The sequence below is a fragment of the Parasteatoda tepidariorum genome, chromosome 7 (assembly GCF_043381705.1).
Source record: "Parasteatoda tepidariorum isolate YZ-2023 chromosome 7, CAS_Ptep_4.0, whole genome shotgun sequence".
NCBI classification, from domain to species: Eukaryota; Metazoa; Arthropoda; class Arachnida; order Araneae; family Theridiidae; genus Parasteatoda; species Parasteatoda tepidariorum.
The window spans coordinates 85,911,663-85,931,500 of NC_092210.1; positions in this window are offsets into that span (position 1 = coordinate 85,911,663).

The following is a 19,838-nucleotide window of genomic DNA, read 5'->3' on the forward strand; positions in this document are numbered from 1 at the left end:
AGAATTTATTTAGCTATTGTTGTCTATATATATATACATACATACATACAGAGAGCGAGAGACATTTTATAAATAATTTGCCTAGATATGAAATTGACTGCAATAAAAAGCTCATAAATTTTATTGTCTTGTTCAAGGAAAATAATATACTAGTTTAAGGCATGGTCAGGATATATTAGGTTCAATGGTTATTCTCCATATAAATTTCTTTATCATTTCATACTCACGCATGGTTAATTAAAAAATCGTATTTGCGAATTTGAACATTATATTGTTTGATTGCAACTTTCTATCAGGAATCAAAATTTCAAATCATAGATCACGATCTTCAAAGTTCACATTCTAGTTTTCAAAAAAAAAAAAAAAAAAAAAAAAAAATTTTTTTTTATAGATTGACCTCCATCTTGGAAAGAATTTACTACATATAATTGAATTTCAAATGTTTTTTCTCAATATATTTACAAAATGTTAGGATAACAATTATTTGATTTTACTGAAAACCATCACTTTGATCATAACCATTGACCACCAATGATGAACATTGATAAATAGGTGTAGCTAATGTGTTAGATTATAAATAAAAATTTCTTAAGGCGGTTTTCCATGGTCTTAAAAATCTTTATTACAAAAATTTGATATCATTTCCTCATCGCGTTTTCATGCATGCGCTTGGTAGGTAGGTTCTTCAGTTACGTCGCACTAGAGAGCTGCACAATGGGTTATTGGCGATGGTCTGAGAAACATCCCTGAGATAGATCCGAAGACATGTCATCGCATTTTTTATCCTCGGCAGAGGGGATGGCTCCCCCGTTTCGGTAGCCCAACGACCTGCACGCGAAGTCGAGCACTTAACGGTAGAAGAGTTTAACGAGAACCGATACCTCATACCATCGGTCCTTACGCAATCCAATCAAAATGGTCACCCACCCGATTACTGACCGTAGCCAGAGATGCTTGATTTCGGCATTATACTGGGAACAGTATCTTTAAGATCAGCCCACTGCGGGACATGCATGCGATAGAATCATTGTATTACTTTCCAAACGCTGATGCTATATTTTTTGCCGAATATAAAAACAATTGAAAATAAATACTATATATAATTACTATATATAAATAAGTAATATACTTTTACTAATGGGTATAAAATGTAAAAAATATATATATTTCATTTTCTGAAAAACTACTGTATAAATTATTTGGTAGTGAAAACCTATAATTTAAGTGCTTGAGGCAAAATAATAATTAATCAAGTATTAAAATTGTTCCGGAAATCGTTTTGATGAAAAATTTCTGTGTAGACAATGAAATGTCTGTGCACTGTAAATAATTCCAGATCAAATTACACTAAAAAGTACCGGTATTCAGTACAAGTTGTAAATAAATGTTGCGATTTTCAGTATGCTGTTATTTCTTGAAGATACAACAAACTTATGAAGTAACTATCTGAAACTTGTGTTGCGAATTGATTTAAAGTGTAAATGTCGCCTGCAAATATTGTATCATATGACTGTAAAAATCCAATTTTTTTTAATGTAAAGTTGTTGTAATGTTGGAACAAGAGGGGAACCTAGGACAATTTAAATAAATTTTCTGTTCATCTCTCAAAATTCCGTATCTTTTAACTTATAACAGACTGGCAAAAATTTATACGTAATTAAAGTCATAATTGAAAGACTTAAAAGAAATATTTAAGAGAAACTTATTCCTTGAGTGAAAACTCTTTTACAAATTCTAGCAACAAGAGATGATGGAATGTAAAATATACTTGAATTCTGAAATAAATTTGGATGCTATTTTCAGAAGTTAATTCTTGGAGAAAATATTTAGCTTAAAATATCATATATTAAAGTACTACAAATTTTGATGAGGAGTAAAAATAAAAAAAAGTATTTCTCTAAATGTGCTCAACTTTTAAAAATTTAAATCAACCACTACTTTGAAACAAACTTTTATTTTGAAAGGAATTTTAAATTTACTCATTTCTAATGGAAGTACTAAATCAAATGATTTAGAAGGAAAAAAAAGCACGTTGCATTGCTAGGACAAAACTACACTGATCTTTTATGGTGTGCCACTTTTCAAAAAAAGTTTGATATTATCTAAAGTCTCGTGTTATTTAAATAAATGATAATACTTTTGCATCTAAAATATATCCAAAGAAAATTAATGATCCTATTAATGAGAGCTTCAGTTGTTTGCTTTCACTTTTAGCATTAATTAAAATAGCGAATCACAAAGTTCATGGAAATTAATGAGAATTTCTCCTTTACCAAATGACAAGACTTTCATTTTTAGAATAATAGCTCTGAGACAGATAACCACAAATGCCTCTCCTCTCTGAAATGCAATTGCATTGATTAGAATTTATTATATTGTATTCCTAATTTAAAATAGATGGCTTTATTTTTCTTGTACTCCTTGTATTCGTTCGTTGCTTGGAGATTAAATATTTCATATGAAAAATAACGAATTTGATTCGCAGCCAAATTTGCTAAAGTTTTGCAAACAGATTAAATTGATTTCGTATCTCTAATCAAAACTGTTGAACTTTTCATTACTTGGAGTGAACAAATGTATTTTAGAATTAATGAGATTACAATACATTTTGAGATAAATTTAACTTGTAAACCTTTCTTTATAGAAAATATTTACATCGCATTCAAAGAAAGTAATTAAATATGAAGAAAAAAAAACAGATTATTGCCTGTCAAACTTTTAACTATTGTAATTCATAACAGTGTGTAAATATTTTTAGTTTTATTCCCCTTACTATTATGCATTTGAATCAGTTGCGTTGAATTTTGAAAAAGAAACAATATGCTCAAAACATAATTAAATATTACTTAAGTATGTCGTCTCGCATCAGTAATTTATTTCAGTAATTAAAGTGGGAAATTTAACTAAAAAAATAATACTCCAAAGCTAAAATAAATTTCTGTTAGTTTATCAAGTCCTATTCTATTTTCTATTATTTATATTTATGATTATTTACAGTTGTATTTATTGTTATGATTAGTTTATTCAAATAAAAACTTATTTATTATAAATTTCATATTTCTATTTTCGGCAATTAACGATACATATAACTTTTTTTTCCTGAAATCGCTATAATCAGTTACATATTTTATTTAAGACTTGCATTCCAATATTTTAACCTTTAATTTTTCAATATGATAAGTGTTTTCAAATTTAGTCATTTAGATATCTATTTTTGTTCACTTTCTAATCAACAAATCAGCATTGAAATTGATACGAATGAGATAAATAAAACTGAACTGAAATGTTGCTTGTTATCTTAATAATTAATTCATATATCGAATATAATTTCGCATTTAAATTCGTACTGAGTTTTAACAACGGAAATTAAACTACGATTTTTTAAATCTAATACTAAATTAATTATTAATGAATTTACGTCTGCAGCAAAAATGTGTGATTACAATTTTTTTTTTTGTTATTTAAAAATGTCGACGTCAAGAAGACACCATTTTTTTTTTTTTTTTTTTTTTTTTTTTTTTTNTTTTTTTTTTTTTTTTTTTTTTTTTTTTTTTTTTTTTTTTTTTTTTTACCAAAGATACTCACACATTTGTGTAATAAAGTTAGATATTGATTCTTAATACACTACCATTTCCAGAGTTTAAAAATAATATAGTACGTATGATAATAAAGCAGGTATAATAATACTGTTCTTAAAATGAGGTGGTAGGTTAGGAAATAGTGGAATATTGTGAGTGTATGTAACTTAATATAAAATAAAGTTCAATATTAAAATAAAAGCATAATTCAAAATTGCGGGTGTGACATTTGCACAAACTAAATTGGCTATAACTTAAAACAAAAAAAAATTAAATAACTTTTACTTGTTGGGGATGTGGCAACAAAAGAACAAGAATTTTAATCTTTCAGCACAAAATCTCAAAAATCTGTGAATTATGACAGCTACGTGATCTGTAATATATTTCATGCTATACAATAATGTTTATACATTACATGAAAAAATTGAATTACTTATTCAATTCTGGCTTGACTTGTATGACCAATAAATAAATTGTTCAAAAATATTTAAAAAGCAGATACTTTAAATTAATATATTAAAAAATGTTACAGTAATAATACCTAAAGGTAATAATATTAATTTTCTTTGCTACTTATTCTGCTTTTGTCACTACAATTACATTTTTTCTTCTTGGTTGTGCTTGCTTTTGTATTCCCCCTCTCTTTCGTAAATATTTCGCTATACTTATTTGAGTTTTTAAAAATTAGCTTTGAATTAAGTTCACAGCAACACAAATATAACATAAACACTCCTGGGTGTATCTTTTTTTTCTCTAAACTTTTTGCTACATAACCATTTCTGGCTTTTATAAATATGCCTTAGAATATAGTGCTATATGATTTCCTTAGTATTATTCAGTGCTGGAAAAAAGTATAAAGTCACTAAAGAAAGTGATAAAACATAAGAGAAAATGACTTTTTATGGTTTTATTTTATAATATACCCATAGTATTTTACCATATACCCATAGATATTTTATAATATACCCATAGATTAATATACCCATAGACGTCGAAATCAAAATTAAACTAATAGTAATATACATTGCACATGATTTTATGTGCCATAATAAGATTTCAACATAAAGTAAGTTGGAATAAAGTATAAAGTAGGAACGGATATTACTTCCTTTGAGATACTTTGTTTTTTATTGCATTTATCCAACTTGCATTCATAAACCCTGATAGAACTCACAAACTGCTGGTATCAGTATTGCTCCAAGACATCTTGATTGCTACAATCAAATCCGATTTGCTCTTGAATTATTGACCAGATCTGTAAACGTCTCTTACTAATATGCTCCAGAGGTTTTCTACAGGTAAAAGAGTTGAACCACCTGCAGAAAAAATGACCCAGACCATAACGGACCCACCACCAAATAGACATTTGAGAAATAAGTATGGTTCAGTTCGTAAGTCTCACAAAATACCATAGACAGTTATCTAATCCCTCCAAACTAAAATTCCTTTCATCAGAAAAGATCACATCTCTCCAATTCCTTTACCTTTAATAAGATGCTTCTTTGACTAAACGAGCATATTCGTGTACTAAGTCGTAAGCGGAGGCATTCGTTTGCAATTAGTAATTTGAATTTTCTCATTATTACTTACTATTAATTAAATAATTTCCAGCCATTGCGGTTGCTGCATGTTAACTGCATTTCATTTTTTTTTTTATTTGTGCAGATGACATCTTACTATAACAAACAAACTTCTAAATTCGTCTTTGTTACCTTGATTTTTTTCTTTCAATACGTTGTTTACTGTCGTAGTTTTCAGGATTCCTCAGGTAACTATTAACTTCAGCTTTAGTCCTTCCTATTTTTTAGCTGAAATTCTACCTCGTTCGCCTTCGCTAAATGAGCTCCCCTTGTCATTGTATTGAGCGTCCAAACTACCAAAATCTGCTTTTAAACACCTCGGATTTGCTTCTTGTACGGAAGCGTTCTCGCAAGTTTTGTGCCTGGAAATAAGGTAATTAGTATCGAATTCATACTTTTATCCAAATTGTTTTTAATGGCTTTGTCAATTTTGCCATAATTTAAATAATATGCGGAATAAAAATTACAAACTGTCATGAAAAGCTATTACACTGTACATTTACAAGTATTAAGTAACCTTGCATATTCAGCCATAATAGTAATGTTGCATATGTGGCTTTATACTTCTATTTCAGTGCTCTAAGTGATTTTAATAACTTAATTTTCGAGAGAAATTATTTCCAGTAGTTGTGAAAATGTGTGATTGACCTGGGATTTACGTATACAAATACATTTGAGTTTTAACTATTTATTTTCTTTGACACTAACTTATCGCGTATTCACTTCATTGATGTAATGATGTACTAGAAATTCTAACATAATAAATAAGCGAACGAACGAAATTTATACGAATTTTAACGAAATTTTAACGAATTATAAGCGAATTATAACGAATTATAATTTAATTCTAACGAAAAATAAGCGAAGTAGAAACTGGAAATTTCGCAATTGACACTCAAAACTTTCAGATATATTTACTTTTTAATTCCGGCAATTTATACTGCAAATATATCACCTGCGGAACAATCATATCGTTTCATTTGTTATAAGGATTTTTCTACATGAATAGAGTTTTTTTTTATGTATTTATACTTGGTCCTGATAAACTTTAGATAAAGATAAGTATTTAAAATACTGTTGCTTTCACCTTAATAATTATTTTATATGTATGACGTGCAAGTTTTACAACACTCTTCAAGCATTTGCGCAACCTGCATAACAAACTACTTTGAACTACCACTAAGGTGGATTTTCATTTCCCTTTAAAGCATTATTGATACTAAAATTTCATCAAAGAAACATTCAGCACCATCCTATTTTAAACTCTGAATGTTTCTTTAGAAAAACAAATCAATGGAAGTTGCTTGATGTAGAAAGTTCGCGAACAGATCGTTCTTCTATCACATTCAGCAAGGCTTTACTTCTCCCCCGAGTAGAAACCATTGGTAAATTTAAACCCATAAAATAAATTGTAGCACCAGGGCTGTTTATGAAATGACTCCTTGGAGAGTTTGAAAATAATTTTATTGGCTATTAAGATACCTTTTAAAGAGTTTAGATTTTATTCCTTTTTTTAGAGACGTTGAAATTAGAAACTACATTCGCATGATGCTTTCAAAGCAATAAAGATAGATGTCTTAGATGTGATAAGACAACACTCTCTGTCGTGATTTACTATGTGAGAAAATATACTTGAATTTTTTTTTCAACTTTTTGTTTTAATCTTACAGATATGTTTTGAAATAATGGCTACATTTTTTCCTCTTATCAAACCATTCCATCAAAAGGTTAAATCAAAAACATTCCTGATATTTTTAAACTTAAAAAGACTTAGATTTTAATGTTTCACAATTAGTTTTTACTTATGTAAAATTATTTTTTGAAATTGTTTTTTAAAATAATTGATTTCCTAATCCTGTAATCCCCAATGTATTTGAATTAACCTACTTCATTGATTCTTTTCAAACAATACATACATTTAATCTACCTATAATATACTCGTGTTTTTATTTTAAACTCAGATTTTATGTATTTCTTTGGTCAAAACAAGTTGGATTTCTATTTCAAGAACTGCTATTTGACCAATTTTCTATGTAAGGGGAAACCCTTGAAGAAGTTGTTTTGAAGTGTTTTTTATTATTCTTCAGAATGTAGAAAAATTTATATATAGGGAATATTTTAAACTACTTTGACCCTTACAATGACATTTTATGCGTAAATATTTCAAAATACTTTGAAAAATTGCATTATTTTTGATGTTACATACAATTAACAAAATAATGCGTCTTTTTAGTTTGTTATAATCAGAAAATTTATTAGTTTACATTCAAATGTAATAAGATGGATTTTTCATAGCATAAAGTTCCTATGTAAGCAAACAAGTGCTTAACGTACATTTTCAGTTACTTCCAACAGAATTTATTTAGCTATTGTTGTCGTATGCGACTTTTCAATACTAACATGTCTATTTTTAAGGCAGAGGTTCACGCTTTTTAATGTTTTTTAACGGTTTAAGAAAATTTAATGCTACGCATATTCTATGCTTAGAAGGGGAAAATGCGTGTAAACCTCCCAATAAAACATCCAGAGTAAACTTGCCACTTAATATTTATAATTTTTTGTTTTACTGTCACTATTGAAACACCCTATTTTGAACATAAAGATAAATTGCCTCCGAGCTCTAATCAACACAATACTAAGCGTTGTTCAGAAATTAACAAATCAACTAATCTGAACTAAGATTGACATGTTTAACTGCTGTATTGTTACATTATACAACAGTTCTGTAGTATAATGCCTAAATAACAGTATAATATTTAAAACTGAAAAATGAAAATAATTTTTTTTTCATATCAAACCGAAGTTGTACTATATTTGGCTATTTTGAAATTTCCATTTTAACTGTTTTAATTCATAACAAACTTAAGAATTACAGTAAAAGAGAAATAATAGAACATTATGCAGCAGTTAAATGTAAGTCTTTGTTAGTTGATGCAAGTCTTTAAAACGTAGAGAAATATGTAAATAAGAAAATAAAATGCATTTTCATAAAAATGAAATTTTAATTACAAATAATAAGAAAAAAAATATACAAGACTTTTAAAAGAAAGAAGGAAAAAAATAGAGCAGATGTATTCGGCAGAAAATGTGACATTTTCAGAAAAATAATGCTTGAGGAAACATTTACTTTGCAGAAAACTGAGCAAAATATATTCTTTCCTTCGAGAAAGAAAACCATTGTAATGAATATGATAAAAGTCAAAAATGAATTAAGTAATACATTTTTAAAACTTAATGTGCTTTTTAGAGTCTGCAAGTTAAAAGTTAGAATATTGTACATTTTCTTTTACAAATTATAATGCGTTTTGCAAAAATAAAATCCTTTCTGATTGTTTGTTGCCTTTTATTCAAATATAATACTTTTTAAAACGCAGAGAAATATGTAAATAAGAGACTCAGTAACTAGATCTTTGCTTGTGCAAAAATTATTAATTTTCCTCTTAAAAAATGCAATCAGAAATTTTTGCTACTGTTTCTTGCTATGTACTTTTCATTAACGCAAGAATTGATTGCTCAGAGCTATTTTTGGAAGTGCTCATTAATCATTTCAAGGATTTTAAAAATCCCGCTCTCGAAAAATAACGGAATATTCCTATACGTCTCTAATTGTGCTAGATTTATGATGTTAAACATAGTTTGTTACATATTTTTCAGCGTCAAACTTGTAACAACTACAAATATCTGAAACACTGGCTTAGCTTTCCCTGTTATATGCTATAGTATATTCTATATTAATCGCAGTAAACATGTACAGAAAAAACGTGTAACTAAGAGGAGACATGCAGTTAAACATTTAGCTAAATTATTGAAGATCAGTGATTGCATCTTTTACTAAACACTAATTTTTAGGAAATACTTCGTAATTATATATATACTAGCTGAATATATATACTAATTCCTCCTCCGGGATGAAAAAAAGGCGGACAAATACCGACATAAGAAATACAATTAAAAGAATTCCAATGCTTTCGTTATACAAAAATTTGTTAACATTTTCTGTTGCTTTACCTGATTATCATAAGAAAACACTTTTCTAGTAGCTCATCCTATCAAAATAAAGGGTAACTGTACTCAGCATCATCTGGTATAATGCTGTTGCTCGGGGAAACAGATATTTAAAATTTGTCACAGTGAAACTACTTTTTATCCTTGAACATATCGATTTAAGTAATAAATCTATCATAAAAATGTACAGTATTTTTCAGGTCTAATTGGCACCAAATTTACTCTAAAATATTCTACCAATATAAGAGTATATTTGGTATGCATCAAAAATTTGCCTATTACCATAATGCCAATACTACCCATTACCAAAATTGAGCATCATTGGTATCAATAATAGTTATGTCGACGGTACCCCGGGTTCTTACGGTACTCCGTAATGCATAAGTAAACTTTCTCCATTGATTTTATTTTTAGCTCACAGCACATCTTTATGTCATTTAGTATTTATCATCAAAATCAATTAAGCATAAGTGACATTAATTATAGTTCACTGATGTTTTACTCTTTCTTAAAAGAACTGAGTAACATTTCTCCATTGATTTTGCCTCTTAGTAAATATCTTATTATTGTACTTTAATTAATAATTTGACAAAATTAATAATCCTTGACGTCAATAATAATAATATCGGTATTTTTATGCTTATTCCTCAGCATATTAGTTCAATTTTTCCAATTATTTTAAAAAAATTTTGTTTTTATTTCAATTAAAGTCGATTGTAAATTGTTTAATTCAATAAAATTGTGATTTAAAAGCATAACATATAAGCAAAATAATCTCGTAGTTTCAGATAAACTAAGGAATAATAGTTTGGTGATGTAGTTTGCTTATAATACCATGGTCACGTTGATCATTCAGATAACCTGACATAACGGATACAATATAAGTATAACAGAAGAGGCGAAATAAACAGCTTTTTCTTATTAGAGATATGAGCTATAAGTTATCTTTAAAATATTAGAAAAAACTGATTCGTTTAGAGCTTATTTCAAAACACTGGCTTCTACTGAATTAATGAGAAATTTCATATTTTTGATGTCTCTGAATTTGAAACATAATTTAAAAAATTTAAAATCTGGCTTTGTAATTCGCTTATAATTTTACTTATTTAGATTCATATTTAATCTCCTATTTTTAGAGCTTGCCGTCTGCAATACAGCCTATAGACAAACAGACAGATAGATACAGAAATTCTAAATTTTATTTTATGTATAGATTATTCATTAACCTTATCGGTGGCCTTAACATATTAGATTATATAAAACACATTTATTAGCTCATTCCATCAAAAAAATGACTAACGACGTTCAGTGTCACCTGGAATAATGCTGTTGTTCTAGGCAGCTCATGACATTTAGAATTTATTACAGTCAAGCTACTTCTTCTGTACTTATCTATCTTTATGATAAATCTATAATAAAAATGAACAAATTTGGTGCAGCTGTAATCGGTACCAAATTTATTCAAAAATACGTTGTCCCTATATAAGAATACATTTGGAACCGATAAACAACTGCACCGATAACGATATACTCATTACCGAAATTATGCATCATTGGTGTCAACAATAGAATGACATAATATAACATCAACAATAGTATAATCTATTTCGCCACTACACTGCAGCACAAAACTTTTTTTTTTCAATAACCATATTTTAAATTATTGAGTTTTATAAACACGTTTTAAAAGCGTAACGAAAATAAACACGATGGTTTCAAATACCTTTAGAAGTATTAATTGATGTAATTTGCTTATGCTACCATGATTATGTTGATCATTCAGGTAGCCTTGCATAAGAAATTAAATATAATAAGGAATGGATGAGCAATAGATTTTTTGATTGAAGATATAACATAGCAAACATAACTGATGATATCTTTAGAAAAAATTGAATCTTCTAAAATTTATTTTATATCACAGGACTCTGCTAAAAGCGAATGAGAAAATTCTATTTTTTAAATGTCTCTGAATTTAAAATACAATTAAAAATGCAATAATCGGACAGCTTAATTTGTTTACAATTTTACTCATTTAGACTCATTTGGCATTCTTAGAGCTTGCGGTTAAACCTCAATCTGGTTTACACGCAGTCAGACGGACAAACCAATAAATTCTCTATTTTATTATATTTGTAGATTATTCGTTGCCCTTTTCGATGATTTTACGTTATTAGATTAATAAAAATACATTTTTAACAATTTTGGCAAAACAAGGACTGACTGCATTATTCAATAAAATTTGCCATAATTCTGTTTCTCAAGACAACTCATGATATTGAAAATATACCTGAGTCGAACGACTTTCTCCAGTCTCTCCGACTATCTTCAGGGGCTGTAAGAATTCTCATATAAAACTACACAGTGGTGGTATCAATAATATTATGGCAACTTTTTACGGTATCCCGTAACGAATAAATACATTTTCTCCCCCAATTTAGCTTATTAGTGCATAGCTAATGTTTTTTGCCTATTACCAAATCCAACTAAGCCTAATTAACATCAATATTAGTTTACCGATTTTTAATGTTCTCATAAACAAATTAGTACCATTTTTCGATTGGTTTTCCTTTTCAGTACATGGCTTATTTCATACTTCAAATTGCATTACCGAAATTAATTATCATTGACGTCATTAATAATGTCGGTATTTAATTACTTTTTCTTCAATGAATTAGTGCTATTTTCCCCTTAGTTTCGATTTTTAGTTAAAAACTTTTCTTTCATTTAAATTGCTGTTTATTTTAGATTATTTAGCTTCAAAAATTCATTTTCAAAACACAACTATCAAAAAAATAAACACGTGGTTTCAGATAACCCTAAAAACCTGCTTATGTTAGCGCGATCATGTTGATCTTTCAGATAACCTCGTATAATAAATAGAAAATAATTAAGTCTTGCAGAACGCGCAATAAGCAATTATTTTTGATCAGAGCTATGGACTAGCAAACATCAAATCTTTAAAATATTTGACAAAACTGAATCGTTATTGGCTTATTTTGAAACAATAACTTCCACTAAGCCTATGAGAAAATTCCATTTCTTAAATGTCTCCGAAATTAAAAATTTGATTAAAAGTCGAAAATCGGGATTCGGAAAAAGTTTGCATTTATACTCATTCAGCTCCATGTTGAATTTCATATTCCTAAAGTCTGTCGTTTACCCATAATCCGGTATACACACACACATACACATACAAACACATACTCTTTATTTTATTATATGTATAGATCATGTGAGCAGAATAGTATAGTCCTAACATAATATCAGACAGGGACATTTCCAAAAGCTTATACAAGGAACGCGTTTTTTGAAAGCGTAAAATTTTTATGAACAATATATTTTTNTATATATATATATATATATTGCCCTTTTCGATGGATTTACGTTATTAGATTAATAAAAATACATTTTTAACAATTTTGGCAAAACAAAGACTGACTGCATTATTCAATATAATTTTCCATAATTCTGTTTCTCAAGACAACTCATGATATCGAAAATATACCTGAGTCGAGTGACTTTCTCCAGTACTTATATCTTCAGGGGCTGTAAGAATTATCATATAAAAATACACGGTAGTGGTATCAATAACACTATGGCGACATTTTACGGTATCCCGTAACGAATAAGTACATTTTCTCCACCAATTTAGCTTATTAGTGCATAGCTAAATTTTTTTACCAAATCAAACTAAGCATAATTAGCACCAATATTAGTTTACCGATTTTTAATGTCCTCATAAACAAATTAGTAAAATTTTTTTATTGGTTTTTTCTTTTTAGTACATGTCTTATTTCATACTTCAAATTGCATTACCAAAATTAATTATCATTGACGTCCTTAATAATGTCGGTATTTTATTACTTTCTCTTCAATGAATTAGTGCTATTTTTCCCTTAATTTCGATTTTCAGTTAAAAACTTTTTTTTCATTTAAATTACTGCTGATTTTAGAATGTTTAGCTTTAAAAATCCATTTTCAAAACATAACTATCAAAAAAATTAACACGTGGTTTCTGATAACCTTAAAAACATGCTTATGTTAGAGCGATCATGTTGATCTTTCAGATAACCCGGTATAATAAATAGAAAAATAATTAAGCATTGCAGAACATGCGATAAACAATTATTTTTGATCAGAGCTATAGACTAGCAAACATTAAATCTTTAAAATATTTGGCAAAACTGAATAGTTAATGGCTTATTTTGAAACAATAACTTCCACTAAGCCTATGAGAAAATTCCATTTCACAAATGTCTCCAAAATTAAAAATTTGATTAAAAGTCGAAAATCGGGATTCGGAAAAAGTTTGCATTTGTCCTCATTCAGCTCCATGTTGAATTTCCTATTCCTATAGTCTGTCGTTTACCCATAATCCGGTATACACACACACACATACACATACAAGCACATACTCTTTATTTTATTATATGTAAAGATCATGTGAGCAGAATAGTATAGTCCTATCATAATATCAGACAGGGACATTTCCGAAAGCTTATACAAGGAACGCGTTTTTTGAAAGCGTAAAATTTTTATGAACAATATATTTTTTTATGTCTACAAAATGTGGTCTGTTCAGTTCCTTATTACGCAAGTTTATAATATGGAATTACTTTGAAAAAGCCATTAAATTATTATGTTTATAATTACTTCTAAAAAAACACAGCTGAAAAAATACAAAATTATTTAGTTTAATTCAGTAAGTGTTTTTTTACAGTTTAACAGAAGTATATATTTTTCTTTTGACATGCAAACAATTTATAATTTCCCTCTTAGTAAAGACTAAAATTTATGTAAGGGATTAAAATGAGTTTTTTCTGGGTCTTAGTTAGCTAACTCAACAAAATTCTTTATCATGTTTTTTTTTCTTTAACTGAATTAATTTGTAATAAGTTTATATACATATTTTGTTATATTTTATGTGATATTGTATTTAGGATTTGAATTTCAATGCGTCTAGTTTATACGACATAAACCGGGAAACAAAGAGAGAAATATAGAAAAGAATCAGGCCTTATTTATTTTCTTTTAATAACTCATTCCTATTTTTATCCCGTGAGAAATACGATGTGCGAAATAATCTCCAAAAGCCTCTGCAGTTCTGAAAATCGAAAAAGGTCCGCTGCCTTTCTTTTTCGATACGAAATGCATCGTTCCATTAATGGTTTTTCATCACACAGTGAAATAATGTGGTTAAATGCGAACCATTCATATCTCGTTTGGCTATCTTTGTTGCCCGATATTAGTTTTCTTGCGTGATTCGAATTGCTTTAAGGAGTAAGNCCCAGAAATAATGAAATAAAATTCAGTGTATGTGACATTTGCAGCAAGAAAAGGATGAAAATAACACAATAGCATTCTTATTTAGTACTAAAAAAAAAAAACATATATCTTTTAAGATATCCGACTAAGTGCGGGGGCTTTTTTTTTTTAATTTTTTGTTATGTAATATTATTTGTACATTTTTTAAAGCATCATAGCTTAAAACTTGCTACTAAAGTAATAAAAAAACGATACAAACATAAAAAATATTAAAAATGGTACATTTTTTGTAAAAAATCGGCAAAAAAATGTAATAACGCAAAACATACTCAAAATGCACTGAAATTATATGCGTTTAAGGAATATGTATTTCGAAATAGAAGCAGAATTTTATCTGGGGGTATAAAATGTGATAAGCATGTAATCTGCACACATGTGAGCTACTTGATCAGTCAAACTTTAAATTTTGATGACATATTTATTTTTGCTCAAAATAAGCAACTTTAAAAATTACATTGTTTATGTTAATAATATGTGCGGCTTTCACACTTAAAAGAATGTTTATATATAAATAAGTTAAAATTTGCTTACATCTATTATGCAGCAATTTACTGCCTAAAGGAAACAGTATTAAGCACTTATTTTTCAGATATTGATAAAAATATACCTATACGATATCGTCAGCAAATGAAAGAGAATCTGTGCATTTTTATTCCCCTCGAAAAAAATAGCTCTTCTTTGTAGCATTATTTTTATTTTATGTCATTCCAAGAATGCCTAATACCAGCAAATTTTTTTCAGAACTCAGAAAATTTAGAAGGTGGTGGCATACCATTTGATACAGAAAATGGCATTCGGGACAGCATTGTCCAAAATCCTGCTTCATGGCCTCGTAAACTTGCCTCCGTCCCACTCATTTTTACATATAAAACACGCATCAATCAAAAGGCTTCTCAGGGTCTGACACATCGGCACCTCATCATTTTTCTTTGATGTCCACAAAAACTTTGAGCATTACTCTGTGCTATTCTGATCCTGAATTCTGATAGCAATAATAATAGAGTTTTCCAGCTTCGCAAACTATTTACCTGCCTGATCAATTATTTTTCTTTTATATATAAACATTTTTTTTCTTTAAATGTAATGGTACTCTTTAGTTTGTTTTTTAAAAAACACTATCACATTTTTATTTTAAATCTTTATAAGCCGGGTAGAAACATATTTTTAATAAATATTGATAGACTCTCCAGTTAATATTTTTTAGAATTCAAACTTCATTTAAAAGGGTGTTTGTTTACGTTGACGATGAAATATAACGAAAACTTTTATCGATCAAAATAATAAAAAAAACTTATCATGCAGCTATATTCATGTTTTTACATACTTTAACTATTATCGATGACTTTAAATTAACAATTTTCATCCGCTTTCTTTAAATTTGTATAAGAAATTCTTATAACACATTTTAAGAAAAAATTTACATAAAATGAGTAGCAAGGAAAAAATTAACTGAGACAGAATCAACTCAAATCTTATACGTTACTCTCAATATTTTATTTCTACTTTTTGCGCAAAACTATATAAATGTTTTTTTAATTATTTTGTTGGGCAATTTGTTTAAAAAATCCTTTACTATGTAAATTTAATACTCAGAATAATTGCACGTTATTTTTAATTAATAAACCCTTTTTTCTTATTTATTTGTTTTTAAAGAGGCATTTCTAACACTGTTTATTTCAAAAGGCGTTTAACTTATAAATATTCTATTCAGTTATAATATTCCAAAAAAAAAAAAGGTTTTCATCATGGGATGCAAATTATTTACATACCAATACTCAATGTTATCGGCTATTCAACTGGCATTTAATATACTTGCTTCTAGTCACATGATTGTTTCTCTTAATAATAAAACAACATACTTTCAATAAAATTATTCTTCAAGAAAAGTATTCTTTCCTATTAAATCTTTTATTCAAAAAAATAAAATAAAAAATAAGAAGAATTCAATCTTAGTCAACAAGACGAAACAATCAAAGCAGTATAATCACTTAAGCAGCTATGTCGTTTAGCAATTACTCTTTAAGTAATTGAGTTTCAAATTTCAGTTGTTTTCTATTTTTTATTTGATATTGTTTTCCTAACATTTCAAATATCGGTTTTCGTGAAAGGGATTTTTATAATAGGCAACTACATTTACAGATTATTGAATAATTCGTTTGTAGCTTTGTTTTTATTAGACCAATGAAACAAATTCTTATTTTTTAAGAAAAACTATGTTTATAAATAGGTACCGCAGTACAGCTAAGCATATTAATACATAATTTAATAAAGCTTATGAAAGCAGAAAAATATATTGATTAATCATTACTTTCTTCTAAATAAACCTATACTTATTAGAGTTTCCTTAACTCACATAAAAGAAGATTAACTCATATATTAGATAAAATAAAACAAGGAAAATTCTCTTGCCTATGCTTCTAAAAAAAGAAAAAAAAACCGTGTATTAGACAATGTTGGATAATATAACTGCAGTTCTAATAAATGAATCTAATTCTCTTTTTCTTATTATCTTAGTTATAGGAGGCATTCTTTTTCGGAATTCCTTTGTCTAAAATACATCGAAGCAGATGGTAAAATTGATAATATTTCTAGTTATTGGTGGATATACTTTCAGATTTTTTTTCCAGTTCAACGAGATAAATCATTTTATATTGATTTCGATAATTATCTAGTTTTTTAGATACAGACTTTTCCCTTGGTAAGAACCAATATTGAATCGGAAAACGATATAAAAGAGTAAATGATCCTCATAATTAGTATATTTTTCAATAAAATATCTGTGATAACTTGAAAGGGGTTGATTTCAAAACTAGGTTTCATACGTAATGTAGTTTTATGACTGCGTGTTTATAATATTTCTTAACTTCGTGTGTGTTTAGAGTAATACGAATTCTACATACCACGCATGTAAAAGATAACATGTTAAAAACGCATCGTTTTCTATGAAAAAACCTATGCCTGGAACTAAATGCAATTTCATAAATTAAGGAGCGAAAATGTAAACTCAGTTTTCTAGTAAATTGCTGAAATAAAATCTCACTTTTTTTTTAACGTAGTATTTTAAAACTAGTTTATAGTAAATTCGTTTTAAAATACTACGTGTTTAAATACTACGCCTACATTTTTAGTGAATTTTCTTGGCTTGAAATCTCGGATTACAAAAGATACAACTGACATTAATGAATTATAGTCGAATATAAATATTTTTTGTTAATAAAAAAATGCATTTAAGAATAATGGAAAAACTTTCAGTCATTCTTGATTTTATATTTCTAATGATATTCAGAAAAATTATTTACCGCAAAAAAAATATTTGCTTTCATTTTGCAATTATTTATAGTTTAATTATGCATATAATTAGCAATAAATATGTATCAGTGTAAATATGTATCAATAATAAAAGCAATAATTATGTATCAGTTGTTCTCGAAATGCATGGAACATTGAGTAGATCAGAAATAATATTCCTCAATAAACAAATTTTAAAAAAAGATGATAGACGAAATAGAAATTTTTTTTAAGAAAAGTTGTTTACTAGAAAGTATTGATAGTGTAGATGTGATTCAATTATTTGTTTTGTTGAGTTCAGTAAAATATATTAAAACCTGAAATATATTTTTGGGGAAATAATAAGACGCCTGCTGATATGAGAACGTATAGCAACATAACTCTGATAAAATTCAATGATCTGTTTTTCTTTTTAAATAAATTGATGCCTCATTGTATGATTATTAAACCGTTACACACAAAGTTTGATGATGTTTATTTTGCATAGTTTGTGTGTATATTTTGCCACAGCACTGAAGAACCCAGAAATAATAAAATAAAATTTAGCGTATGTGACATTTGCAGCAAGAAAAGAATGAAAATAACACAATAGCATTCTTATTTAGTACTAAGAAAAATATCCGTAATATTATAATCAATTGCATAACTTTTTATTTAAGTTTACGAAGCTTCAATTTTCGCTCAGAAATATCAAACAAATGTTGTCTTTCCAATCATAAAAATGTTGCAAATATTAGTTCGCAAATTATTTCATAGAGCTGAGTTCTCCAGGCCTAGTCATAGAACACTTAGGTCTTAATTCTATCAAACCTCTATGCTAATGCACTATGATAAAGCACGCTAACAACAATACACAGAATTTGAACACTTATAATAAGCGATGCATCCACATTTAATCCACATATTGATTGGTTTGTTAAATCTTCTGCAGCAAGAGCTGAAGGCGCAGGACATAGTAATAAATGTTTTTTTTACAGAAAAAATATTACAGAAATAGATTTAGTTTAATTCTTTATCTGTTATATAATAAATATTCAACTATATACAATATGATAATTATTGAGAATTATTTTTTATAATTAGAATATTTTTTTCATAATTTCTGCGTTTATTTGTTTTCCTTAATTCCATCACTTAAAGAGGAATATATTTCAGATTCGAAATTTATGACACTTTATTCTTTATCAAGGACAATGTTTTCTTTACCGTCTAGTCTGTAACAATAAATAGAGTAAAAAATTCTTAAAAATAAAGGTATTTTCAATAATTGGAAATTTTTTTGCAAAGTAATGCCTAGTTCTTACTACTTACGATCAGACATATTTAAAGCAAATTTTCTACAAATTTAGAAAAAGATAACTATTTTTTAAACCATAAAACATAACAATGCAGTTTTTATGTGACGCAACACCGTTATTAAGATGTTAAGATTAGAGCAGTAAGTATTATTTAAATATTATGAATATAATATAAATATTAATAAAACGTAAATAAATTGTAGTCCTAAAGAAGCATTTGGCATAAAATAACAAAAGAAATACTAACAAATTCAAATTTTTTTTTATTTTGAAAAATTCGGATTACATTTAAGAATTAGATTTTTTTTAAACTTTCTACATTTAAAATATCGCGTAAAATAGCAAATATATTATTTAGATTAATGAGTCTTCCTCATAAAAATTTCCTGAGATCGATGAAATAAGTTGCACTTAGAAACACTATTATACTTTACTGTCGTGAATTCTAAACTTCCAGATGTGGAAAAAAGGGAAAAAATACTTTACTAATGATAAAATGCTTGAAGATGCTGACGGACTTTACACTGAAAAAAAAAGCATGGTGAAAACTATCAGAATGTACTAAAATCTACCTTGTTTCTGGTTCTGTGGGGATGCCAAAAAACAGGTTAATATTAACGACACATTTTGGTAAAATTAATAATAAAATACATTCGGCTCGAAGTTAATGGATAAAGAAAGCTCCCTAGTATTTAGTAAGAAAAAGTATTCATATAATGGAGAAGAATAAGAATTATATATATAAGACGAAATAGAAATTTTTT